This window comes from Prionailurus viverrinus, chromosome A3, assembly GCF_022837055.1.
Source record: "Prionailurus viverrinus isolate Anna chromosome A3, UM_Priviv_1.0, whole genome shotgun sequence".
Lineage (NCBI taxonomy): Eukaryota > Metazoa > Chordata > Mammalia > Carnivora > Felidae > Prionailurus > Prionailurus viverrinus.
The window spans coordinates 73,532,178-73,556,454 of NC_062563.1; the positions used below are offsets into that span (position 1 = coordinate 73,532,178).

At 40.9% G+C, this 24,277-nt stretch overlaps 1 protein-coding gene across 2 annotated transcripts in view; it reads left to right on the forward strand.

The window, feature by feature from the left end:
- Nucleotides 1-1,108: 1,108 nt before the first annotated feature.
- The window catches only part of SPTBN1 (spectrin beta, non-erythrocytic 1), a 199,395-nt gene continuing 176,226 nt past the window's right edge, over nt 1,109-24,277 (forward strand). Inside the window, exon 1 of one of the 2 annotated variants that reach the window (XM_047851345.1) lies at nt 1,109-1,312. The gene's annotated coding sequence lies outside the window, so the exon portion shown is untranslated. Of the gene's footprint in view, nt 1,313-1,916; nt 2,023-24,277 lie in introns of those variants that run through there. The other variant, XM_047851346.1, reaches the window with a different exon arrangement.

Consider the following 24,277-nt stretch of genomic DNA (forward strand, 5'->3'; position numbering starts at 1 on the left):
CATGGTGATGACACCATCCTTTCTCCCCAACAGTGGCGGTTCCATAATTTCTACATAGCCTGGGGACTGACTGGGTGGGCAAGCTGATTGGGAAGAGGCGTTAGCACTTGACAAAAACTCGAGTTAACGGCCGGTATCCGTCTCAGGGTTTTTGGGTAGGGGAAGAAAACAAATCCTAAAACCATCGCGGGGCTTGCCCTGCTGCCTGAACGACCCCACTCCGCACGGGTGGCTCGGGAAAAGAACTCGGTTTTAGGTTGAAGTGAGCCAGAACGCCCAGAGGCAGGAGTTGGACAAACCACTTGTAGGGACTGTCCGCCCTGAGGGACACGGTGAAGAAGCACTCACAAATCGGGGGAAGATCGTGATTTCACCGAGGAACAACCCTCTGCCCCCACCGCCCAACGTTTCCCACGGAGAGGTCACTGTGGCTCTTCATGAGGCTGGGCGGAACCTATAAAGCATCACCAACTATATCTAAAACCAAAACAGCCAAAGGACGCTCTAAAACCTCTCTCAACAATCTCCAGCGCGTTCCAAACGCCAACATCGCGGGCGAAAAGAGGCTGCACAAATCACGTAGAAAATTAGGCTGCCCCTTTCTAAAGCGATAATCAAATTAGCCTCAAATTAAACGTGAAATTGGCCCTCGCCGGCTGTGGGGGACAAAGCCCCCATTGTCCCTTCGCCCGGGTAACGGCGGCGGCGGCGGTGCCCACCCAGGCCAGGCCAGCCTGGCGGGTCCCCGAGGCATATGACGAGGTAGGCGCCAGCCCGGAGGAGAGCCTCAGCTGGGGAGTGCGTGGACGCGCCGGAGGTTCGGCTGGCGCGCGCTGCAGGCGCTGGGTGGGCGGCTGCGGGGCTCCCGACAGGCGCCGAGGGTAGGAGAGGGAGGAACTGAGGGAGGGAGGAGCGGTGAGCGGAGAGGAGTGTGGAGGGTGTGCGGGAGAGATCGTGTGCGCGCGCGTGTGTGTGCGCGCTCCCGGCGCCCGCGCGCTCTCTCTCCCCGCCCCTAGCCCCCTCCCGGCCTGCTCCCTCCCCTCCTCCCCCCGCCCCGCGCTCCCGCCCAGCCCCCGGAATCAGTGCAGCTGTTGCCGTGCAGGCTGCGGATTCCTCCAGTCCCTCCCTCGGCCGCCTCTCCGCCCGGAGCGAGCGCGCAGCCCCGCGCAGCAGCGCCCACCGGTCCCGTCCTGTGAGCCCCGGCCCCAGCCGCGGACAGCCCCGCGGAGTCGCCTCCCGGCCCACCCGCCCGGCCGCCGAGGAGCGGGAGGAGGACGGGACCCCGGCGCCCCCACCCCCTTATCCTCGGGAGGTAGGTGGGGGGCCTAGGCTGGAAGATGCCAACTCACTGGGGCTGCCTCCCGGGCGGGCTCCTGGGCGGCGGGAGGACAGGGGGAGGGGCGCGGGCCCAGGTCCGGAGGACGCCGCTGCCCCGCCAATGCCCTGCGCCTGGGGAGCGGCGTGGGGGCAGGGAGGCTGCGGAGCAGGGGCGGGGGCGGCGCGAGGAGCCTTGATCTCCAGTGCTTATTAGTACGCGGGCTATGCGGACAGGGGCGGCAGGCTCCGCAGTGAGGCGAACGCAGCTCCCCCGTGCGCACCGCGGCCGCCCAGCCCCATCTTCGGACGCAGCGGCGCGGATTCCACCCTGCCTCCGCCGCCTACTCCCTCCAGCGGGGCGCAGCGGCCCCTGGTGCGGGGGTGGGTGCGGAGTGGGCAGCACGCTGGGCGTATTTTCGGGTGCCCTCCCTGCGGCCGGGGCTGGTGGGGAGCGGGGGCGGCGTTGACAGGGCCGGGCTGTGCGCGTAACGGTACGGGGGATGCGGCCAGGCGTGGTCCCCGCTGCGCTGCGCTGCAGCTGAACCGGAGGCGGCGGCCGGGCGCCCCCCCCCCCCCCGCCCTTCCCGGCGCCCGCCCCCCGCCCTCCCTGCCGTCCCCACTCTCCCAGGGCTGGGCGTGAGCCGCCTCGGGCGCGGAGCGGCGGTGGCGCCCGCCCTTCAGCTCCAGCCACCGGCTCTTCAACAGGTTTGTATCAGCGCGGTGACCCTCCGGGCTGGCCTTTGGGGTGGTGGGCTGGAAGCCCCTCTCGTCTTCATCTCTCACACCACGCCCGCGGCCCTCCTTTTTGGGGGGAGCCTTCTCTTTGTTTTTGTGAGAGGAGAGATGCCAAGTGTCTGCCGTCAGATGGGGAGGGGAGTGTTGTGGATGTCAGTATACGAAACCAAGTCCATTATTTTTCAAGTCAAAAGCAGGGCCACAGAGCGAGGAGAGGGCGAGTGTGACGGTGCTTCAGCAGAGGAGAAAAATGGATTCGGTGGGGTTTATTTGGGCGGGGATGTGCTTTTTTGGCAAGATGGATGGCTCCCAGTGCCCTCGCCGTGATGCAGCACAATGCAGCAGTATCGCAGCCTCCCCTGGTTCTCGCTGCCGGGGCTTGGCACGGCCACTCGGCGCCTGCGGCCCCCGCCCGGCCCCACCCAGGCCCGGGGCTGCCCTTGGCCGAGGCTGGGAGCTGCTTCTACCTTGTCATGCTGCTTCAGCTGGATGTGGCGTCAGGAGGACCAGGTCACCTAGCAGTGAGGGGGGGAGTCTGCTGTTTGGGGTGAGCCCTCCCGCCCCGCCTGTCGGGCTGTGCTGGGAAGAAGGGGCGTCCTGCAGCGCCAATGCAGGCTGAGGGAGCCGGCCTGCGGTTGCGGACGGGAATCTGATCTTCGACCTAGGGACCTGAGCCGTAGGGAGGGGCTGCAGGGAGGACAGGCCCGGGGGTGTGCAGAGGCAGTGGTGCAGTCAGTATTGGGAGTTGCAGTGTTTTCTGTGCATTACCCATAATCTGTGACTGCAACCCAGCTATCCATCGATTTCTTCATATGTGAAAAGTTGATTAATTGGAGCTTCACAGCGATGACATTACAGTACCTCTGTCTTTGGTTAATACTAAGAATATGAATCTTTCCTATAGGAAACCATTTTTTTGAAATGAAATGATTGGTGTGTTTTAGTTCTTATGTCTCTGAGACATTTCTAAAAATACTAACATTCAGTAAGTTGTTTTAAAAAGGAACGTATTTTTTGATGGATTAAAAATTGTTTCTTTAACCTGTATTTGCTGTACTAACATCATTTGCTTTTTTCTGTAAATCAAGTACAGTTGCATATTTGGATTCTTTACTGAGGATTATTAGGTAAGTTAGTGTCATGATTGTTGGTCAGTTGGTATTCAGATTGATTTAGATAGCCAAGTGTCCAGTCATGACTAATGGAATTATCATGGTAACTGACTGCACTTGTGTTTGTTTATATGTATTTTTTGCATACATATTTTTTGCAGATGTGGCTGGGGAGGGAGACCAAGAGAAAGGGGAGACCACCAAGGCCTCGGTGTCTGGTATTTGGTCAGAGGAGATGATTCCCAGTGTCCTCATCTGTTTAGTCTGGGAACATTGGGAATTTCTCTTCTAAATGCTGCTTCCACAATTCATTTATTCAGTGTGCGATGGCAAATAGGATACATCTAAATGTCACCTCAGGCTCTTCTAAAATGTTTAAGTGAAAAAGAGAATTTCCGTATGCTAACTGGAAGGGAAGGTCAGTGTTTCAATGCAAGGGCGTATCTACTTTTATTTTTAAAAACTCTCTAATGAATCCAGCTTAGTCGCATTTGATTTTATGGGGCTCTTCAGAGGAGAACTGAATTTAAATTGTGTGGTTTATGTGCATTATTTTGAATTTCTCTAATAGATGGCCATTAAGATACAGAATTGTTTTTAAATTTGGATTTCATCGTTGCTCTGGTTGTATAAAATTGTGATGCCTATGGATGGTTGGGAGTATTGTTTCCATGGATTATCCAGACATTTTGGATTTATTATGTTGTAAAAAAATATCCTGTGTTGATGGTACAGGGGGTTTAGCTGTTCTGACGTACACACCAGGTGCAGAATTCTGTTAGGTTATGCTGTTTGTAACTCTGTCATCTCTGGACTAACCAAACCCTTCATCTGAGAGTAGCATTGGGGCCATGAGGAAACTGCTGTCATTTGGCCGTCTCCTGCTGTGCAGGCTTTCTGTGCAGAGCATCTCTGGGGTGAGACTAGTAACAACAGTCTGTGATGTTGTAGGAGCAAGTGAGAAGACTTCACTCTCTACTTGTGACACATCCTTAGCAGAGACTTGGCACTGGCGTTTCCTTGGAAGAGTCTGTTTGAGTGGTTATTGAGTGCTGTATGAAAGCATGACTCTACATGTAGAAGTACTATTTTGAGATGGAAGGATTTTACTACTACTAAACAAACAGACATGATGAGTGAATATTATTTGATGTGGTTTTTGTTAAAATAATAAGCTTTTCATTTTAAGAGCATATTCTTAGGAGTCTAAAGCTATACACACACATGTATATATACAGTGATGTGATGCTCCTTTAATTATTCTGGGCCCTGACCAACATCTGCATTATAATCAGTCTTTAACTAATGTTCTGTGGCTTTCCTTAGGGTAGTCCTGGTTTCCTCAATACTATTGGGAAACCATTTTTCCATTAGGAAGGGACTAATATGTCTTCTGGAAAGACTACTTCTGTTGGTTTGTGGAAGTGAGTAAAACCCCTCATGGTTTCTCTTTTAAATTTTCAGTCCTTGCTGTCTCCCAAAGCACCTTTTCTTTGCAAAAGACCTAGTTTAGTATTCTTGATTTTTCTTTTTTTTTTTTTTTAATGTTTTGTTTTATGGGGGGGGGCGGGGCAGAAAGAGAGGGAAACAGATCATCCCAAAAAGGCTCCCTGCTGTCAGTGCAGAGCCCATGTGAGGCTCAAACTCACAAACTGTGAGTTCATGACCTGAGCCGCAATCAAGAGTCAGATGCTTAACCCACTGAGCCACCCAGGCACCCCTTCTTGATTTTTCTGATAACAGTAATCCTGTACCCAAGTTTATATAGTGTAGGAGTAGTATTGTCAATTTCTGTATCTTAGTGGGTAAAATGAAACTATCCCAGTTAGAGGCACCCATACTTCTGTTTTTAGACATTACCCCAAAATGCGTTTTCATAATGTATTGATATGGTATGGTAGTAAGGTTTGTGGAACAGTAACATCAGGAGTTATAAATACAGATTCTTAGAGGTCTCATTCCAGATCCACCCCATCAGAATTTGCATTTTAACTAGACCCCTAAGTGACTTATATGCATGTTAAATGGAGAAACTGCTCTACTTCTTCAGCTAAGGGATCTCTGTATCAGAAGGTTCCTTCTGGTATCTTTCTTTTGTCTTTTGCTAAAGTATCAGCACGTTTTTCCCTTTTTGTTATTAAGTGGTATTGAGGAAAGGGATGCACTGACTGTAAATCACTTAATACAGGAGTACATTGTAAAGTTCTTTAATCTTTAGGTGGAAGACCCTTACTTTTTGTAGTTTATTTAGATTAGTCAAGTTTTTTAGTTCTTTTCTAGAACACTTCTAAAGCTGGTAAACAATATGCCCTCCCTGCCTAGAGAAAAAGGCCTTGGCTTTGAGACAGCAGAACTGGAGTCTGGAAAGCTTGCCTGACTGAGTGCAAGGTGTCCCCTCTGGTCCCTTTGCTCTCCTCTGACTGACATCTTGTTCTCTGTTGTCAGTTACTTCTGGTATGTTCGGTGTCCTGCCCCTCTGGTCCATTGCCTTCTTGAAGTTTTTTATTAAATGATTTGTACATACAAAATAATGCTCATAAAAGATATGTTACAGAATCATAAACCAGTGGACACTCAGACAAGCACCACCTAGTAGAGGAAAAACCTTATCATTGTACATTCATAGTCCCTTGAGTGATTCTCTGTCATCCCATCTGAAGCAACCACTGTCCTGAGTTTTAGGCTTATCCTTCCCTTGTTCTTCTTTATGGGTTACCCTTTAAAGTTTTTTAATTTAGTATGTTTTTGAAGTTTATGTAAAAGGAATGATACTTCATGTATTTTTCTGTGTCTGGTGAACTTTTATTTATTTATTTATTTTTAATTTTTTTAATGTTTATTTATTTCTGAGACAGAGAGAGACAGAGCATGAGCGGGGGAGGGGCAGAGAGAGAGGGAGACACAGAATCTGAAGCAGGCTCCAGGCTCTGAGCTGTTAGCACAGAGCCTGATGCGGGTCTCGAACTCACAGACTGTGAGATCATGACCTGAGCCGAAGTGGGACGCTTAACTGACTGAGCCACCCAGGTGCCCCTCTGTGTCTTGAACTTTTAGATTAACATTTTATTCCTGGGATTCATTCATTTTGTGGCTGTGGTTCATTCATTTTTACTGCTGTATAGTATTCCACTACAGTTTATTTATTCCTTTTACTGTAGATAGAGATTTGGATTGATCCCAGTTTTTTGCTCTTACAAAAAGGCTGCTGTGAATGGGTCTTCTACATGTGTCTTAATACATATGAGGGGATAGATTTAAACATACATACACATATTATCTGCCTCTCTGAGGAGTGAAATTTGCTGGATGATAGAGTATGTGGATTGTCAACCTTACTAGATATGCCAAACTATTTTTCCCAAGTGGTTGTACTGTTTGTGTTCCTACTAGTAATGTATGTGTTATGATTAGTCCACAACTTTGCAACTACTTCATTTAACAGACTTTAAACTGTTGTCTAGTTGATATTTATGAAATGTCTCGTAGCGCTTTTTATTTGCCATTTCCTTGATTACTGAGGTTAAGTATCTATTTATATTATTGGCCATTTGGGTTCCTTCTTTTGTGAAGTCCCTGTTAAGTCTTTTGCCTGTTTATCTTTTAAATTTGTTTCTTACTGTTTTGTAGGAGTTCTTTATGTAGATTGCTTCCTAATCCCTGTGGATTATATGTGTTGCAAAAATTGCCTCCCAGTTTGTGTTTGTTTTTAAAAACTCTTCTTAGTTTCTTTTGATGAACAGTCGTTCATAATTTCAGTAGCGTCATAATCAGTTTTTGTCCTTTAAGGTTTATGAGGATAATTTTGTTATTGCAGAAAAATTTTTTTCAGTTGGGAAAGAGCATGAGTTTTGGAGTCAAACAGATCTGGGCTCAGATCCTAATGCTATTCTGTATTGTTCATGTGGCCATAGCTAGGTTCTAGCCTTGGGCTAGTTCGTTACTCTTGAAACCAGTTTCCTCATCAGTAAAATTGAAATGTTAATACTTCCTTATACAGTCGTGAGACCACAGTGTATGGTGCTAGGCACTTAGTAGGTGTTCAGTTAATAACAGTTCCTTTACTTTCTCTTCAAACTGCCTAAGCCATATGAGCCACTGACTTCTTTTAAATGCTTTCCCCAAACTACCTTAATATTTTTATGTCAAAAGAGGTATTAAAGCTTATTCTTTTATTTTTTAAAAGGCTGTTTTACCAATGGAATTTATATATTGATAAGCACAGGTTGTACGAGACCACTTGCTAGAAACTCTTTGTCAGCTCGGGTTCCCGTTCTTGAAAGTAGTATGATAGTTCTTTTTACCAAGAAGCATTTATACTACTCTTCTCCCTTTGCTGCATCTCTAAGATTACTCTTCAGTATTAGTTTTTGATACACTTATTGGATACTGGATAATAATTACTGGATACCTTCTCTTGCTAGGGCTTGAAATTGGGTTGCAGTAATGGTGGTATGGGCTGGTTTAATGTTAAATAAGATTTAGTTCCTGAATCTAAGGACTGTATACTCTACTGAATAGAATATACTCTCTGTACATCCACAGAAGATAAAAAACCTCTTAATGATCTGGTGTGTGACTTTGGCAAGCCATTTACCCTTCTGTTCTGAGTTCTAAATTTGTAAAATGAAAAACTTAGATGAAATTATAGTGGGGGATAAAACCTGGCACATGAGTATCATTCCCTCTGTCCCTGGCAGATGTAGAAAATCAGCCCTGATACTTTTTCTGCGAAGTTGAGATAGAGCCTCAGTAACTTTCTCAATGCAGTGCTTCAGGCAGTGACTACCGGTTGATCAGATCTAATGCTTAATTTTTAAGATCCCATATACCCCTAATATTCTGTGATGGTAAGATATTGGAGTGACACAGCACTCTGGAAGAGTTGAGAATAGAGTGGAACAGGAAGAAACCAAAAGCAGGGAGACAAGAAATAGGTGATTGTGGGGGTCTGAAGGTTAAGGGAGCAGGTTATGGTGATAGCCAAGGATATGAGAAGGAGGGGATAAAAGGGAGAAAGGCTGTGAAGGCCCAGTCCTGTGCCAGCTGTTTGTAGGGTACATGGATGGGAAGTGGAGCTAAGTGGATGAGGAGCTCAGGTGATAAAGATTTCAAATTTGGATGATGACAAAGAGCATGGTTGGTGATGATGAGAGAAATAGACCCAGGAAAGAGTGGAAATCTGGTTGGTAAGAGAATCAGTTTTGTCTTTAAACATGTTGAATTTGAGATTCCAGTAGAACCCTGAGTGGAGATAATGGAGAAGTTGAGACACATCAGGGCTAGTGTGGCTCATGGGAGGCTGTTGGATGCAAGGGTCCCAAGTTTCAGGCTCTGGAGTTACACAACCTAGTGACTCCTTCTACAGGCTAAGTGACCTTGGGCAAACTGCCTTAACCTGTCTGTGTGCCTCAGTATCTCCATCTGCATGGTGGTGGTATTGACAGTACTTGTCACAAAGGATCGTTAAAGTTAAGTGAGATAATCCACTGCCCATTACAGTACCTTTGATTAGCATGAGACGTGGACATTTTGTCTCAATTTTATGCTTTCTTTCAAATAAATATTTTGATTTATTCAAAAAAGATATATCCCGGTAAACAATACCATCATTCAGATAAATAATGCTAAGTTCAATCTACATTAAACTTGTCCTTATGTCTGAATTATAGGTAAGGCAAACCTAACTAATACTTACTTTTAACAAACAAGGAAACACTAAAATCCTACTACCCAGGGGAAAGGATATGAACAGATAGTTCAATAACTATAACTATATTGAATTATTCAAACTCACCAATAACACAAAACACAAAACAATCAGATTAATTTTTCCACTTTAATTAGTAGATAGATAATACTCTCTGGGATGCCATGAATTAGAAGCTCTGCATTACCTGTCAGGAGAATGTTTGGGTTAATACAAACTTAGTAGAAAACACTGGGTTATATATATAACAGAAACCTTAAATGTTTATAACTTTTTGGAGTGAAATCCCACTTGCAGTTCTGTAACCTAAAGAAAGAAATAAAAATAAGGACAGAGTTTTTTTTTTTTTAAGTTCTTTAAAAAAATTTTTTTTAATGTTTATTTTTTGAGAGAGAGAGACAGAGTGTGAGAGGGGGCGAGGGAGGGCAGAGAGAGAGAGAGAGAGAGAGAGAGAGAGAGAGAGGGACACCGTATCCAAACCAGGCTCCAGGCTTTGAGCTGTCAGCACAGAGCCTGACGTGCGTGGGACTGGAACTCACGAACCATGAGATCATGACCTCTGAGCCAGACTCTTAACCACCTGAGCCACCCAGGCACCCCAAGCACAGAGGGTTGGTTTTTTTTTTTAATTTTTTTTAATGTTTATTTATTTTTGAGGGTGGGGAGGGGCAGGGAGAGGAGACAACAGAATCTGAAGCAGGCTCCAGGCTCTGAGTTGTCAGCACAGAGCTGGACATGGGGCTGGAACCCATGAACCAAGAGATCAAGTCTCAAGTCAGACTCTTAACCTACTAACTTTTAACCCAGGCACTCCCACCCAAGGACAGAGGTTTCTAAACAAGGATTTTCTTATCAGTATTTATAGTGAAAAAGCAAATGGGACATACTCAAATAAATTATGGCACAGGATTGGCTGGAATTCAATATAGTACTGGTTTGTTAAAATATTACTGAAATGGGAAAATGCTAACAATATCATATCCAGTGGAAATATCTTTATGCAAGGGTATATAATAGGGCTTGACTCCAGTTTTGTTTTATTAAATAAAAGACTGGAAGGAAATACATTAAAATATTAATGGTTTGCTTTGGATGGTAGGTTGATGGGTGATTTCCTTTCTTACAAGAAAGGAAATTCCAATGATGTAATGTTTCTCATTTTGAGTTTTGAAATATTTTATAAATAGAGAAGAGTACAGTAAATATAATAGACTATCATGAGGGCTGTTTTTAAATGATCAAAAAAGCAAGCAGCTTTTCATTTTAAGAAAGGAAAGAAAAAAAGCAAATGTGGCCACCTATAGATCATTATTAAAGAATCGTTTAAACTTCCAAAGGATTGCCTCATCTGTCCTTCTGTACACTTTCCTAAGGGCAGAGGAAAAATGCGTAAATCGGTATCTTCAGGGTATAGAGCTGAGAGGAAGTAGAGCATTCAGATGTGATGGCATGCTAATGTGACTCTATACTAACCTGGGTCAGGTAGAAAGGTGGGGAAGACCAGGATTCTTTAGTGTTTCCAAAATGCACACTTGGGAAGAGAGGGCCCTGGAATTCTGTGACATACTTTCCTCACTTGTAGAAACCCAGCTACTGCTGGGATGTAACCATTAGGCCATCATGTTTCCTTGGAATTGGTCAGAAATATGGATAAAATTCCAAGTGAAAATTTTAAAATAAAAATAACTCCAGATGTATATTACTTCCAATTAATGGTTTCTCACCATTTGGGAGTAGTGTAGGCTAAGAGTGAGAGGAATGAATTTTAGTAATATCCTTCCTTCTTTGTATGAAAGGAAGTTCTTAGGTATGCATATGATTTATTGCATCTGTCTGTCACATAGGTGAAAAAGAGATGTATGTGTGATTGAGTAATCTCCACCATGAACGGAAGCAGAAGGCTATTTTAAGGCTTTGAAAGTGGGGAATTTTGTGGGGATAACATTTTGAAGGTGAATCTTAGGTATGAATCACATTGCCCTTCATCTTTGGTGGAAATGTTTGGAAGGAAATAGTACTTTTTGTTTCATGGCGCAAATCCCAACAGTATTGGTACTTTGTAAAATGTAGCTTGTAGAAATGAACTGATTCACTTCCACGAGTTTTGTGTTTTTTTCCGCCATCGATTTTAAGTGGTTGATTGGGGAGGGTTTCAGATTAAATGTGCTTTGAGATGTGAAAGTAAGATGTTATAATTTCAAGATTGCTTAGAAATTGACCCTTGTTTATAGGTGTCATAATTCCGTTCTTAATAAACTCTAAACTATGAAAGTAAACACCTGAGCGATTTTTAAAGCCATTTGACATCTCTGATGTGGAATATGGAGCATCCTTGTTTTTGATGTTAACATATAAACTTGAAGCCATTGGCTACGCAGTAAAGTCTGTATTAGAACATTATTACAAATTTTTATCCAACAGATGAACTAGGATGAAATGCAGAATGCTATATGTTAGCAGAATTTATTCTCTGGAGGTATATATGTATAATTAAATATATCTGTGCTTAGAACGTGGTTATCGCTGGTGATGGGATTGTGGAAGAGTTCTGATGTCATCTCCACATTTCCCAAATTTTTAGAAGTACCTAACGATAAACTCTTGCTCTTTATCAAAAGTATCCTAACACCACCAATAAGCCTCATTTTAGATGGATAACAACTAATAAGTAAAATGACTGATCAGCCAAATATACCCTTTGCTATTCAACTTTTTTCTGCCAGAACTTACAGGAAAGCAGTATTAATACTAAAGATGTAAAGAGCACTGAAATTTTGAAAAGATTTTTCCATTCCATATTTAAATATGCAGTTTATTAGAGCCTTGGCGTTTTAGTACTTCTGTAGAGTGTGGGAAAAATGTAGGAACTGGGCCACAAGGGAGCGGGTAAAAAACATCCTCCAGGAGATCAGCGTCTATGGCTACTGTCTCTGGCTCTCTGAGTTTCTTGTTGTTTCCTTACCCTCTTGGGTAGCAGTTTCAGGGACAACTTTTGTTCTAGTGTGTTTGCTTCAAGGCTAAATCTAAACATTCAAGGGCTGTTCATTTTTCTGAAATGTTTTTCACCAGCTTACAGTCTTTGGGGTGGGTTAATGCATGTTCTTATCATGGTTTACTCCCCCGCCCCCTTTTAGCCTTTTTATCTTACTTATTTAAAGGGGAAGGAAAACTTGGGTTCTTCCCTAAAACAACGCTTATTTATTTTGTTCTCTGACGTTTAAACATTTTCTATTGTATTTTTAAATCTGTGGCATGGGAGTGTTTTTAAAGTGAGTAGAATAGTCAGTAAGAGTTAAAATATTCACTTTTTTTTACCTTCTTGGAATCCCTGAATATTTGACAGTGTCTGCCACTATATATATAGTATGTGTAATTTTTTTTCTGAGTGGCTTCTGAGGAATATATACTTTCATAAGGTTATAAATTAGCATAAAGTCATCTAACATAAAGATTTTTTAACATTTTATTACCAAAATAATAAATGTTTATTGTAGATCATGGAAAATAAAAGTGAATGCAGAGAAGAAAAAGTCACTAGATATTCAGTGACTCTAGCAACACGCAGTTAACATTTAGGTGTTTATCCTTTAAACCTCTTTTCCCTGTGTATATATTTGTTCATCTCACAAATAAGGGCCAAATTCTCAGATCTCAGGCTAAAGATGTCAAGTTTTGACAGTTTAAATAATCACTTGATACATGTAGCATGGCAAAACATAAAATCCTATTACTGGTCGTATTTAAAGCTGTGGCATGGACACTGTCTGTTGCCTAAGCTGTTTTTAATGGTGGGGGTAGTAAAGAAAAATGGTGAAGAAACAGAAAATCCAAATTTTAATATACTTTTCTTCTTTCAAGAAAAAAATACAGTGAAAAAAAAAGAAAAAGAAAAAAAATATAGTGGAAAAATACCAGAAATTAAGTTCTCATTAGATAATGTGTGTTTTCTGTTTTGTTTTGGAAAGAATTCTCATCAGAGTTGCATTAATTCCCTCAAGGGACATCTCTATATGCTTTGGACAACATCTGATTTTACTTTTATCTTCAGATTTCAGAGAATCTTTAAAACAGCTACCCCATAACATGTTACAAATGGAATGGATATAGTTATTAGCATCTTGGTTTTAGAGGTAATAAATTTTACTGGGCTGGGTTTGGCTGTAACTGTTGAAAGCGTATACTAGAGCTCGACCTTCTTAGGGTCTTTGTATTGGCTGAATTCTTTAAAGTACTGTCTCTGGCTCTAAGATCTGTTTCAACGAGAAAAAGCAACGTGCTTACTGGATTGTGCAAGCCAGTTATTTAAGCCCTGGGACATTGGATGGATGGAGGTGACTTGTTAGTGCTTCTTTGTTACTGTAATTCTGGTATTGGCCTTTTCCTTAAAAAGGTACTAAAAGAGTTTTTTTCATGTGCTTAGGGAAATGAGTGGAATACCCTTTCATTGGAAAAGAAAGTCCTTTCTAGCAGTTTCCATGAGGTACTTTGTGGTTGTTACTGGTCTTGTTTGGAGTGGTGGGCCCTGAGGAAAAGTGGCAATTGTCCTTCTTCCCGGGTTTAAATACTGAAGGCCAGTGGTAGTTCCTTTTACAGTGTAGAGGAAAACTCAGCTGGGCTTGGTGATGGATGGACCGAGATTGGGGTTTGGAACTTAACTGTGCTACATGGACTTCTTCTCTCCAAATAAGGGATTCTTCAGAAACTCCCAACCTGATAGGAATCATTCTTTTTGAGGGTGGCCACAACTCATCAGGGGAAATGCTTGATGGTTATAGTGCCTGGGCTGTCCGAAACCTGTAGTAGGTACTTCAGCTTAACCTCCAGACACCTGCACATGTTGGGTCTAGCACTTGGGGAGACACTGAGATGAGACAGTGCTCAACGTGGTCCCTGCACCCCAGGTTACGGGGAGATGGGGGACTAGGATGTGGCCTTATGCGGACCTCTGAATGGATAAGTACACCTGTCACTTTTTAAGGAAGCGAGTGGTGGTCAGAGGTATCAGTTGGGTAATTTTTCTGAGAGGGGCCTGGTCCTTCTCACAGCAAGGTTGACAGCTCTGTGTTGCCAGCTGTCCTTAAATACCCAACTTATCTCCTGGGACGGAGTCAAGGATGTACTATGATCCTTGGAGCAAAGACATTCGTGTGCTGTGCTATTGAGCAGGAAAGAAGCCAGTGCACACCTAGTGGTTTATTCTTTGTTTTAAAGGTAAGTTTTGTTTTGGTTTGTTTTTGTCTGTTTTTAAATCAACACCCACTGCTAAAGGAATTTCTGAGTTTCCCTGATAATCAGGATGATTTCTCATTTTGAAAAGCTTATTTTGCTTTTGAAATGTGTGTTCCTGACTTTAAGAATACCAGCTTTCATTTAGTTCTAAGAATCTTGTTCAATTCATAAAGGGTGAAAGTTTAATTAGAGAGCAGGTTAATTTGGGGCACCCGGGTGGCTCAGTCGGTTAAGTGTCCGACTTCGGCTCTGGTCATGATCTCGCGGTTTGTGAGTTTGAGCCCTGTGTGGGGTTCTGCACTGACAGCTCAGAGCCTGGAGCCTGCCTTGGATTCTGTGTCTCCCTCTCTCTCTGTCCTCCCCTGCTCACGCTCTGTATTTCTCTCTCTGAAAAGTAAATAAACATTAAAAAAAAAAATTAGAGAGCAGGTTAATTTATTGTTTTATTCCTGCGTAAGACTATTCTTATCTGTCAGTTTAGTATTTATTTATATATATATTTCCAGCTCTGAGGAATTATTTTGTTAGTGTATATTTACATGAATATTTTATTCCTAATTATAGTGTGCATTTTTGTTGGGCTACACTCTTGTTAAAGAAAACTTTTGTCCAGGTGCAATAAATATATCTTTAGTGGGTCATATTTGAAAACTGGTTCTCAGTCTTCTCAACTTTTAAAGTAAGTAGATATTTAATGTAAAGAGTACCTTGATGGCTGGTCTATCTCTGGAATGTTGTGCAGCTGTGCAGAGTATGAGGCTCAAATGTGCTAATTAAATATATTTTTTTAAAGCAAGAATGGAATGTAGCAGCATGTGGTTAACCATTCCGGTTTGTTTTTGAAGAGGACTTTTTTTTTTTTTTTTGGCCAAATATTAACAATTAGAGAGTATGTTGACTGAGAGGATGTATTACTAGGTTACACTGTTTTTTTTAAAGGAAGTAATGGGACTTATTAAATACTGATATCATCCTTTAAAATATATCCTGATTAATAATCTGCTTCAAAATGTAGACAGTGAGAACATTACTAGGGTTTTAGCATCTGTAATTAAGGTGTTTGTTTTTTAAGATTTAATCTTGCTTTTCCCTCTCTATATCTGTTCTCCTTCGTTAGTTGAGGAGTACTCAGCCTTCTTTTGGGCAGTGAAGTACAGCATTTCCCCTCCCCCCCCCCCCCCAGTTTGATCAGTATTCTAATATTTATTTTGGGAACCGACTGTACATTGGATCATTTGGACTAAACGGTGTCCACACAGATGGTGGTCTGATTTTTTTTTTTTTTTTTTTTTTTTTAGTCAGACATTGTGCAAAGTGATCTGATGGGAATAAATGGCAGGTTGGTTGTGTAATGTGGCCACATCTTACTTAGTGTATCTTTAGAGATAAGTAGGATGTGATTCCAGCAAGGCTGTGCATCAGAAGTTGGAATGTGTTGGAGAACTGCCAGGAGATTGGGAGCAAGTTGTATGACAAGCACTAATGCGGCCTTGGCCTGCCTTAAAATAGCGACCGTTCACAAAATATCTTGAAACTTGTCATTTCACTTGAGCAAAATCACTCCTGTAAACATATTCCCAAGAAATAGAAATGGTTGCTATCCTCTTTAGTAAGGTTTACTATTATTTATCTTTTTGTTCCAACAGTCTTAAAAAAATCTTGTGCCTGTATATAGGAAAATTCTTCTGTGTAACATATTATCTTGGGTAGTTTTATCTGGACTAATTAGTAATGCCTTATCCCAAACTTCACATTGAGGTTCCTCTGCCCCACTCATCCCTCTCACTGCAAAATATGTAGTTTCCATGGTTTGAATAGAAATTTGGGCCCTAAAGGATAAAAACTAAAGCCCTATATTTTATGTCATAAAATATATGTGGATATGAATTGTTGATGTGTGAACACTAAAACATTGTAGAAGGATAGTAAAGGGCATTGGTTACTGTCCTGCAGAATGTTTTTTTCTTTGTTTATTGCTTTTTTGGGTTTGTATTAAGTTTTTGCCATTTATCTGCAGCTCTTGATTCTTGTTTGTAATTGATTTACTTTCTAATTCTGGTCTCTCAATTTAAAAAAAAAATAGGCTTGTTTTTCAAAGTCAGGATGGTAAACTAAGGAGGACTGGGGTGTGCAGTCTTTCGGAGGAGTCCTGTACAGGTTTGAGCCCGATGGTGACATGATCATCACCTGCAGAGGATGAGGCTTGGTGGAGGTGGGGGCTGCCTGTGGGGATAATACGGTCAACTTACTTACTAGCTTGGGTACTGTGAAGATGACATTTTAAAAAAAGGAACATTTAGATTATTGAGAGGAAATAAAATAAGAACAGAGAGGACTTGGATGTTAAATATAATATGAAAACAGTGAGGGGCACCTGAGTGGCTCAGTCGGGTAAGCGTCCCACTCTGAATTTCGGCTCAGGTCATGATCCCAGGGTCATGAAATCAAACCCCATGTCGAGCTCAAGCTGGCTTGGGATTTTTCTCTCTTCCTCTGTTTTTGCCCCTCCCCTGCTTGTGCTCTCTCTCCCTCAAAATAAACAAACATTAAAAACAAACAAACAGACAAAAAAAACAGTGAACTTCATCTTGAAGGGCTTAAATACAAACCAAATTTCTGTTAAGAATTTCTTGAAAGATGTTACTAACAGATATTTTAATTATCCTCTAAAGTCCATTAGAAATTTGGACTTAGACTAATTGCAGTAATTTTAGAGCTTTTTAGAGTACTTTGCACCATGGCTTTGTTTCTTATGTATTGCTGTGGTTAGATTTAGAAGTCATGAATTTTGCTTTGTCATTTTCAGTATCGTACACATATTTCAGAGGGCCTCTTCTCGTATAGAAGCATTATTTCTGGCTCTTATGTAAGTGCCTTTATACAGAGATTTTTATTTTATACTTACCAGGGCTTTGGTCAATAGAATTGAGGTTATCTTTCTATGTATGTTTTTAGAATATGTAAAAAAAAAACATTTTGCGTTTTTACCACATGGAAAAATGTTCTGTGGAAAATGCATGGATACATCTTCTTTAGCTGTGCTGATCTTTTCATTTTTAGATGGCAAATGAGTTCTCTGTATGTTATTGTTGATATGTTGGAAAATGTATTTATTGAGCCTGTGATTTCTAAGTTGTTTTATGTTTTTGTCTTTCCTTTTACACATTCCTTGTTTTTTAAACATACTCTTGGATAAGCAGATTGGTAAATCGAGTTCAGAAGATGTGAACTATGAGCTAGAGCCACCAGTTTTCTTTTTACTTAACATACCATTATCTGATCTGCTTGCAAAACTATTTTGGATAGTTTTCAACTCAGATCATTTAATCTTGCAAGAGCCTTCAATCATTCACTATAAGAAGACAAAAAGTAAAATATTTGATATCCTTTTCCTAGGTTATTGTCTCAATTAGAAAATTCTTCATTTTAATTTTACACTTGCGTACTGGATGTCATCTCTCTGGGTTTCTATTCCTTGTATTGGCACAAGCTCATAAGACTGGGAACAAATATTTAGCATTCAGAATATTCCAGGCAAAAATTTACGGAATTTGCTTATAAATGTTAGGGGATGCACAGAACAGACACAGGGTTTTAGCTGGCTCTTTGTGCAGTGTGAAGGCAGATGGAAACATTACAGAAATCTGCTGCAGATGGCAGTGGAGTGGACAGGTGAGGACCACATGGAAGTTCATACCAGGCGTAGATGGAGTAGTGAGTTGGTTTATGAAATGCTAGCCATCTTAGATGTTTCTACAGCTGTTGTCGGCTAGCTGAAAATAAATTCAGCTTGCTGGAATGGTAAGAGTTGCTGTCTGAATAGGCTTAGATAAAATAGTGCTTTAAATGCCCATGACAATGTCTGTTGTAACATTATTATTATAGGGAAAAAATGGTAATAAACCAAATACTCATCATTGGTAAGTTAGTGGAAGAAGTATTATGAAGGCACTACAATGTAGTGGTTAAAAGTGCCAACCCAGGGGCTGCCTGGGTCTGAATCCCAGATCTACCATGGACTCACTTTGTGACGTTGGGCATGTCATTAACCCTACTGTACTTGTGTTTCCTCATCTGTAAGATGGGGGCAATGATGATACAGACCTTGAGGGTTCTTGTGAGGATTAAGTAAGTGGATATAAATAATGAGATTAGTCTAATAGTGGCAAATATATAATTATTAGTTATTATTATATTGATAAAAATATTATTGAAGACATTCTAATAACAAAGCTTTTTAATATAAAGGAATAAAAGCAAAACACAAGTTTATATAAATGATATGACCTCTTGCCATTTGCAACTACGTGGATGGAACTGGAGGGTATTATGCTAAGTGAAATTAGAGAAAGACAAAAATCGTATGATTTCACTCATATGAGGACTTTAGGAGACAAAACAGATGAACATAAGAGAAAGGAAAAAAAATAATATAAAAACAGGGAGGGGGACAAAACAGAAGAGACTCATAAATATGGAGAACAAACTGAGGGTTGCTGGAGGGGTTGTGGGAAGGGGGATGGGCTAAATGGGTAAGGGGCATTAAGGAATCTACTGAAATCATTGCTTCACTATATACTAACTAATTTGGATGTAAATTTTAAAAAATAAAAAATAAAGTTAAATAAAAAAAAATGATATGATCTCAACTATGTAGAACAACACACACACACACACACACACACACACATACACACACACAAAGAAGAAGGAAATACTCCACATTTTAAGTTTTTGTAAAGTGTGGTGGGATTGTGACTTTTGTTTTCATTTCAGTGCTTTTCTGTATTTTCCAATGTTCACCAACAAGCATGTCTTACTTTTATAATTTGAAAAAATAAACTTTTTTTCAAAAGTGCATGTCATGCCTTGTAAACAGTTAGTATGTTAATTATAAGAACATCCTGTTTATTCTTTGAAAGCTCAGGACATACCATTTGGCCAGAGTTTGATTCTACAGTACTTTCACATTCTTATAAAGTGCCTCGGCAATAAAACTCCAAACTTTTTTTTTTTTTAATCTCATGACTTACATTTTTCTGCTTATTCAGATGAATGGTATAGTAAAAAGAATGGAACATGTAGTTACATGAGTTCCATTTGTTAGCAATATGATCTTAGACAAATTATGTAATAGAGTTTTGGTTGTATCATGTGAAGGGGAGATGATGCCAAGGATGATGCCAGATGATGGTAGTTATCATCTACCAACTACCACTGTGTCAGTCTGTACACATTTCTGGCATTCAGTAAGTGATTCTATGTCCACCTTACTGCCCACCTTCACTCCCCACCCTTGTCAACAAACAAACTAAATTTGGTCACTTCAAATTCGTCCGTACCATGTTGTTTAGTTTTAACTCCCTCATCTTCATTGCTTAATGTAAGATTCAGTAGACCAAAGTGGCTTTCATATTCATTTTTATAAGCTTATTCTGCTGTCTATCCGCCCGTTCTTCTCATACATCTGTGTATTTATTTTGTCACTTCTAGTCAATTTATATAGCTCTATTTAAGACATTTCCCTTCCATAGTGTATCAAGCAGTTTAGGCGTGGTGTGTAGTAACAAACATCTCCAAAATCTCAGTGGCTCAAAGCCATAAAAGTGTATTTCTGATTCATGTTACATGTCCATCATAAGATGGCAGGGGGCTCTGCCTCACATTTTTTAGCTCAAGAACCCTGGCTGATATGTCATAGAAAAGCCCTTGGCCAGAACTAGTCACATGACCTTGCCCAACTGCAAGGGGAGCAGGCAAATGTAATCCATCCATATGACCAGAAAGAGAAGAGACTGGGTATGTGTGATCATTAGAAGTTTTTGACCAAACCTAGATAACGGTGTAGGTCCTTTACATTGTCCATCAAGTTCTTTGAAGCACTAGCTTTGCAGTATGTTAACATGTATTATTTATGAAGAGAATGCTAGGCTAAGTAAAATGTAATAGGTTAGAACTTTTATAAGCTAATAGGTATTCTGAGGGAGAGGGAGAGAAATAAATATATGGTGTTTCCCAAATTTACCTGACCTTGGAATTCTTTTTTTTTTTTTATAGTCTCTCTTAGGCTTAAGGTTTCATAAAATGTACTTGGGGTACACTAGTCTAGTATGAAACACAGAACAAAAACTAGAGTTTCATTTTAATTATTACATAGACTAGGAAGAAGCTTTCTTTTTATTGTTAGAAGAGTTGCTTACTTGAAGAGTCTGATTTCTATTATGAATCAAATTGCAGGCCCTCAGTTTTTTAAAACAGTCTTTTTAAAAAATTTCATCATTATTGGTTAAATGCCTGTGTTGAATCCATATGATTTTTTCTTCATTTAGTTGCTGTTGTGTTCCAAGCCTACCATTGGAAAGAGAAAGGTAAACAAACTGTGACCACACATCTTAGTTGTTAGAAAAGATTAAGTTGGTTTGAACAAATGACCCAAACGCATAGAATTTTTTTTATTGGCTTCAACATTTTTTGTGGGTTCCCTCTGAATTTCCATAATAAATTTTCTAGAAGTTTTGACACTACTGAAATGAGAGCTCTGGTAAACAGAGAGACAACTTTTTTTGAGAGGTATTCCATATTTCTCTACCAAAAGGCTTTGGATTTAAACACGATATTTGTTGCCAGGGATTTTATGCCTGCATATGTAACAAATCTCAGTATATGGAAGCTTTCACTTAAATGTGGCTGTAAACTTCATGTAATAAAACTTTAGGTAAGGAGGTGCTCTTCCTGTTTCATGACTATGCATGAGTAAAACTTAATAATGACCAACTCTCCAGACCTTTGAGTTTATGGCTTTTTTGTTTTCTTTCTGTCTTTTTTTTTAATTGATGAATTCAGTTTTTATTAGAAATTGTATGAAATCCAGGCTGAGAATTGAGTTTTCATTTTGTCTTTTCTTTGTTTTTTTCCTTTGTAAGGGAAAAATTGCCCAGGGCAATTGTTTCCTGATGGGAAACATGCTTCTAAATCTTTCAGCTAACTCAGTAGCACCCTGCTGCCCATCCAGCCCCTTTACCACTGCCATTATAATCAGGACCTGGCCAGTAGTAAACCTGCCTTTTGAAGGTGACTGGGGACGATTTGAGGCAGGGAAAATCTTTAGAGCCATGGTTCCATTATCCTTTTTGTTGATTTTAGTATCACTGTCGAAAAAGCATTCATGATCCATCACAAAAACATTAAAAAGCATTTTTCACATGGCCTAGGGCTGACAGAAGTCAAACTTAATATATCCGAGGAGTGTCACAAACATGAGAGCCATCCCTCTTTACCACAGGGCTGCTCCCAAGCCTACTCACGGGACCCTTGCCTGTGGCAGGTCTTCCCTGTGTTTGAAGACCTCAGATCTTATGTTAAATTTCAGTAAAGGTAGCCTTGGTGTAGGTCTGCTTTGGAGGGAGGATTGTTCATTTCCTTCAGGGAATAGTAATGTGGCCCCATCGTGGATCTTGTGGACCTGCTAGGAAGCCAGCTGTTAGGAAATTTTGTGGTAGAGTAATGTTTTCCCATTGCAGGCTGCAGCTCATGGTCAGAAAGATTGTAGAGAATACATAGAATTAGAAGCTTTAGAGCTGGGCAGGACCCTATGGATCTTAGTAGTCCATGCCTTTTGGGGAAAGAAGGAGACCAGCTCAGAGAGGCCAGGTAAAGCCACACAACCTGTTGGTAAGGGCTGAAATTGCCACCACTGCTTACTTGGGCCATTTTAAAACTATACATACATGGTGAGGCTACAAGTTAATGCTCATGTTTGCTGTTTTCACTCTGTCAAACTAGCATTAATGTTTAATGGGAAATATTTATTGGGAAAATAGATAGTGTTTTACCATAGATTAAAAAAAAAATGAGAGAGTTGTTTGCTTTTGAATTAGGGAAAAAAAGAAAGCCCATTGTGTATGAAACTAAAAGTCGGCACATACAGCATACCCACCTTTGTCTTAATAGAAATAGCAAACACCTGTGTCCTGGCAGCTCAGGCTAGTCTGGAAGAAGGTGAAGGTCATTGTAAAGTAGAAAAGGATTTGGTTAAATATTGCTCGGATAAGCTGAATACGTTTAAAAATTTTCAGACCCAGGGATGTTAATAGAGGCTGACAGGAATTCTCTGTGCCCACAGTGGGTTTGTGTTGTATTTTATCAATGATTTAAAGGGGGATAAAGGACAGTTCTGAAAAACATGGTCTTACCAGTTCTACCCACATGGATTTGTCAGCATGCAGGAAATCTGGGGTATGATGGGGTGAAAGTAAAAAGAATAAATCCCATCATCCCAGTCTTCTGTGGAAGGTAAGACTTGGGAGGGTATCTTACAGTAGTTGAGTTCTGTTTCTGGAGCTACACTACCTGATGGAAGCCTGCCTCTGCTGGTTATTGAGTGTGGGTCTTTGGTAAGTGACCAGGTAATTTATTGTCTAAAGTGGGTAGTTTATGAGAGTGAAAGGGGGCCCTCTTGACAACTGTGTCAGGACAGCATGCATAAACTCGGATTGTCTGAGGCAAACCAGGTAATAGTCATCCTAGGCTTATCAAATTATTCCATCTTTGTGTCTCAGTTTCTTCATGCTGTAAAATGGGAGTGATGATAGTTCTCACTTCTTGGGGGAATCAGATTAAGTCCAATAGAACATGTGAAGTGTTTTGAATGTTGCTTGGCACATAATAACTGTTCACTAAAGTCATCTATTAAAAAAACTATTATTTGGGATACTTAATTCACATGACAACCACTTACATATTCAGTTTACTTTCTGGTATCTTCATATTATTTCTCCATAGAAAATTTTGCTTTTAATTTTATTGATGGAATAATAACATTTACTAATGACTACTTCTATTTATGGCACCATCTCAAACTTAATTTACTTGATTTATCTGAGGCCTTTCTTCAGATAAAGGCCCTGAAACTAAAATTTACTGTTACTGTGCCAAATACCCAGGTATATGCACTTAGTTATATAATTAGCATCTGTGGTCCAGAGAAGGAAAGGCATTGGGACAAATGTTTATCAGGTGGTGGCAAATTAGTGTTCACACTAGGGACACAGTTTTTATAGTTGGCCCTGAGAAATAGGAATGGTTGGATAGTTGATGGGGGGGGCGGGGATGCCAAAACTAGGTCTCTTCCTTGACTCTCTCAAGCTGGATTTTCCCAGCACAGTGATATGTCGGGTTGATAGATTTGGGAAAAACAAAGAAACCAGAATGCCCAGTTAAGTTTGAATTCCGGATAAACAGCACATCTTTTTTAGTATAAATACGCCTTATGCAATATTTGGGGGTTACTTATACCAAAAATTAATTTTTTATCTGAAATTCATCTTCAGTTTGTCTTTCTTTGTTTATCTGGCCATCTAGTTATATAAAGAGCCTTTTTACCCTATTCAGTCTACCTCACATTCAGATATATATACAAAAGTATAGTCCAGTTGCTACTGTAAACTTTGTGTGAACTATAATATAAAAACGCCCATGTGTTTTACTCTCCATTGGAATGGACAGTTGAGAAGTTGTTATAAGGAGCTGCTGCTGGGTACCCACCAACGCTAAGATGAAAAGGAATATCATCTGGTTTGCCACAGCAGCAGGGATTACATTTGCTCTGTGAGAACTTCTTGGCTGTGAATGTGGATGGACTTAAGCCAGCCCTTTCTCCTTGGAGGGGAGGCCGTTGGTTAAGGTGAATTGTTGAAACCTTGGTCAACTCAAGTTCTCAGTTTTATGACTGAATTATGTTAGTAGTAATCACGGAAAGTGGTGGAAGATGTAATTTTGGATCATTTATATTTCACCTCTCAGTAGAGGGAACAACTTACTGTCATTAAGAGTGACCTTCAAATATTCTTCCCATTAAAATCGCCTCTTCCTGTTTTTGACTTTCAGTACTGCTGCCTAGAAAATGCTGGTGAATTTTTTGCATCAGCCTTGGAACTCTGCCAGCATTCCACCTGAAGGGCACTGTGTGCCTTTGGGAAATGCTGATTGGAAGATTAGAGGCTGTGGGAACTTGAGTGACTGTTTGCATTTTTTTATACTCTGGGTATAATGCCTCTGTTAAGTCAAGCCTCAGAAACAGAGCTGCACCAGGTTAATGATACTTGATGAAATTAGTAATGGCAGGTGAAGGTTGACATTGTGCCCACCCGAGAAGAGCGAGCCAGAAGACATGGGTTTT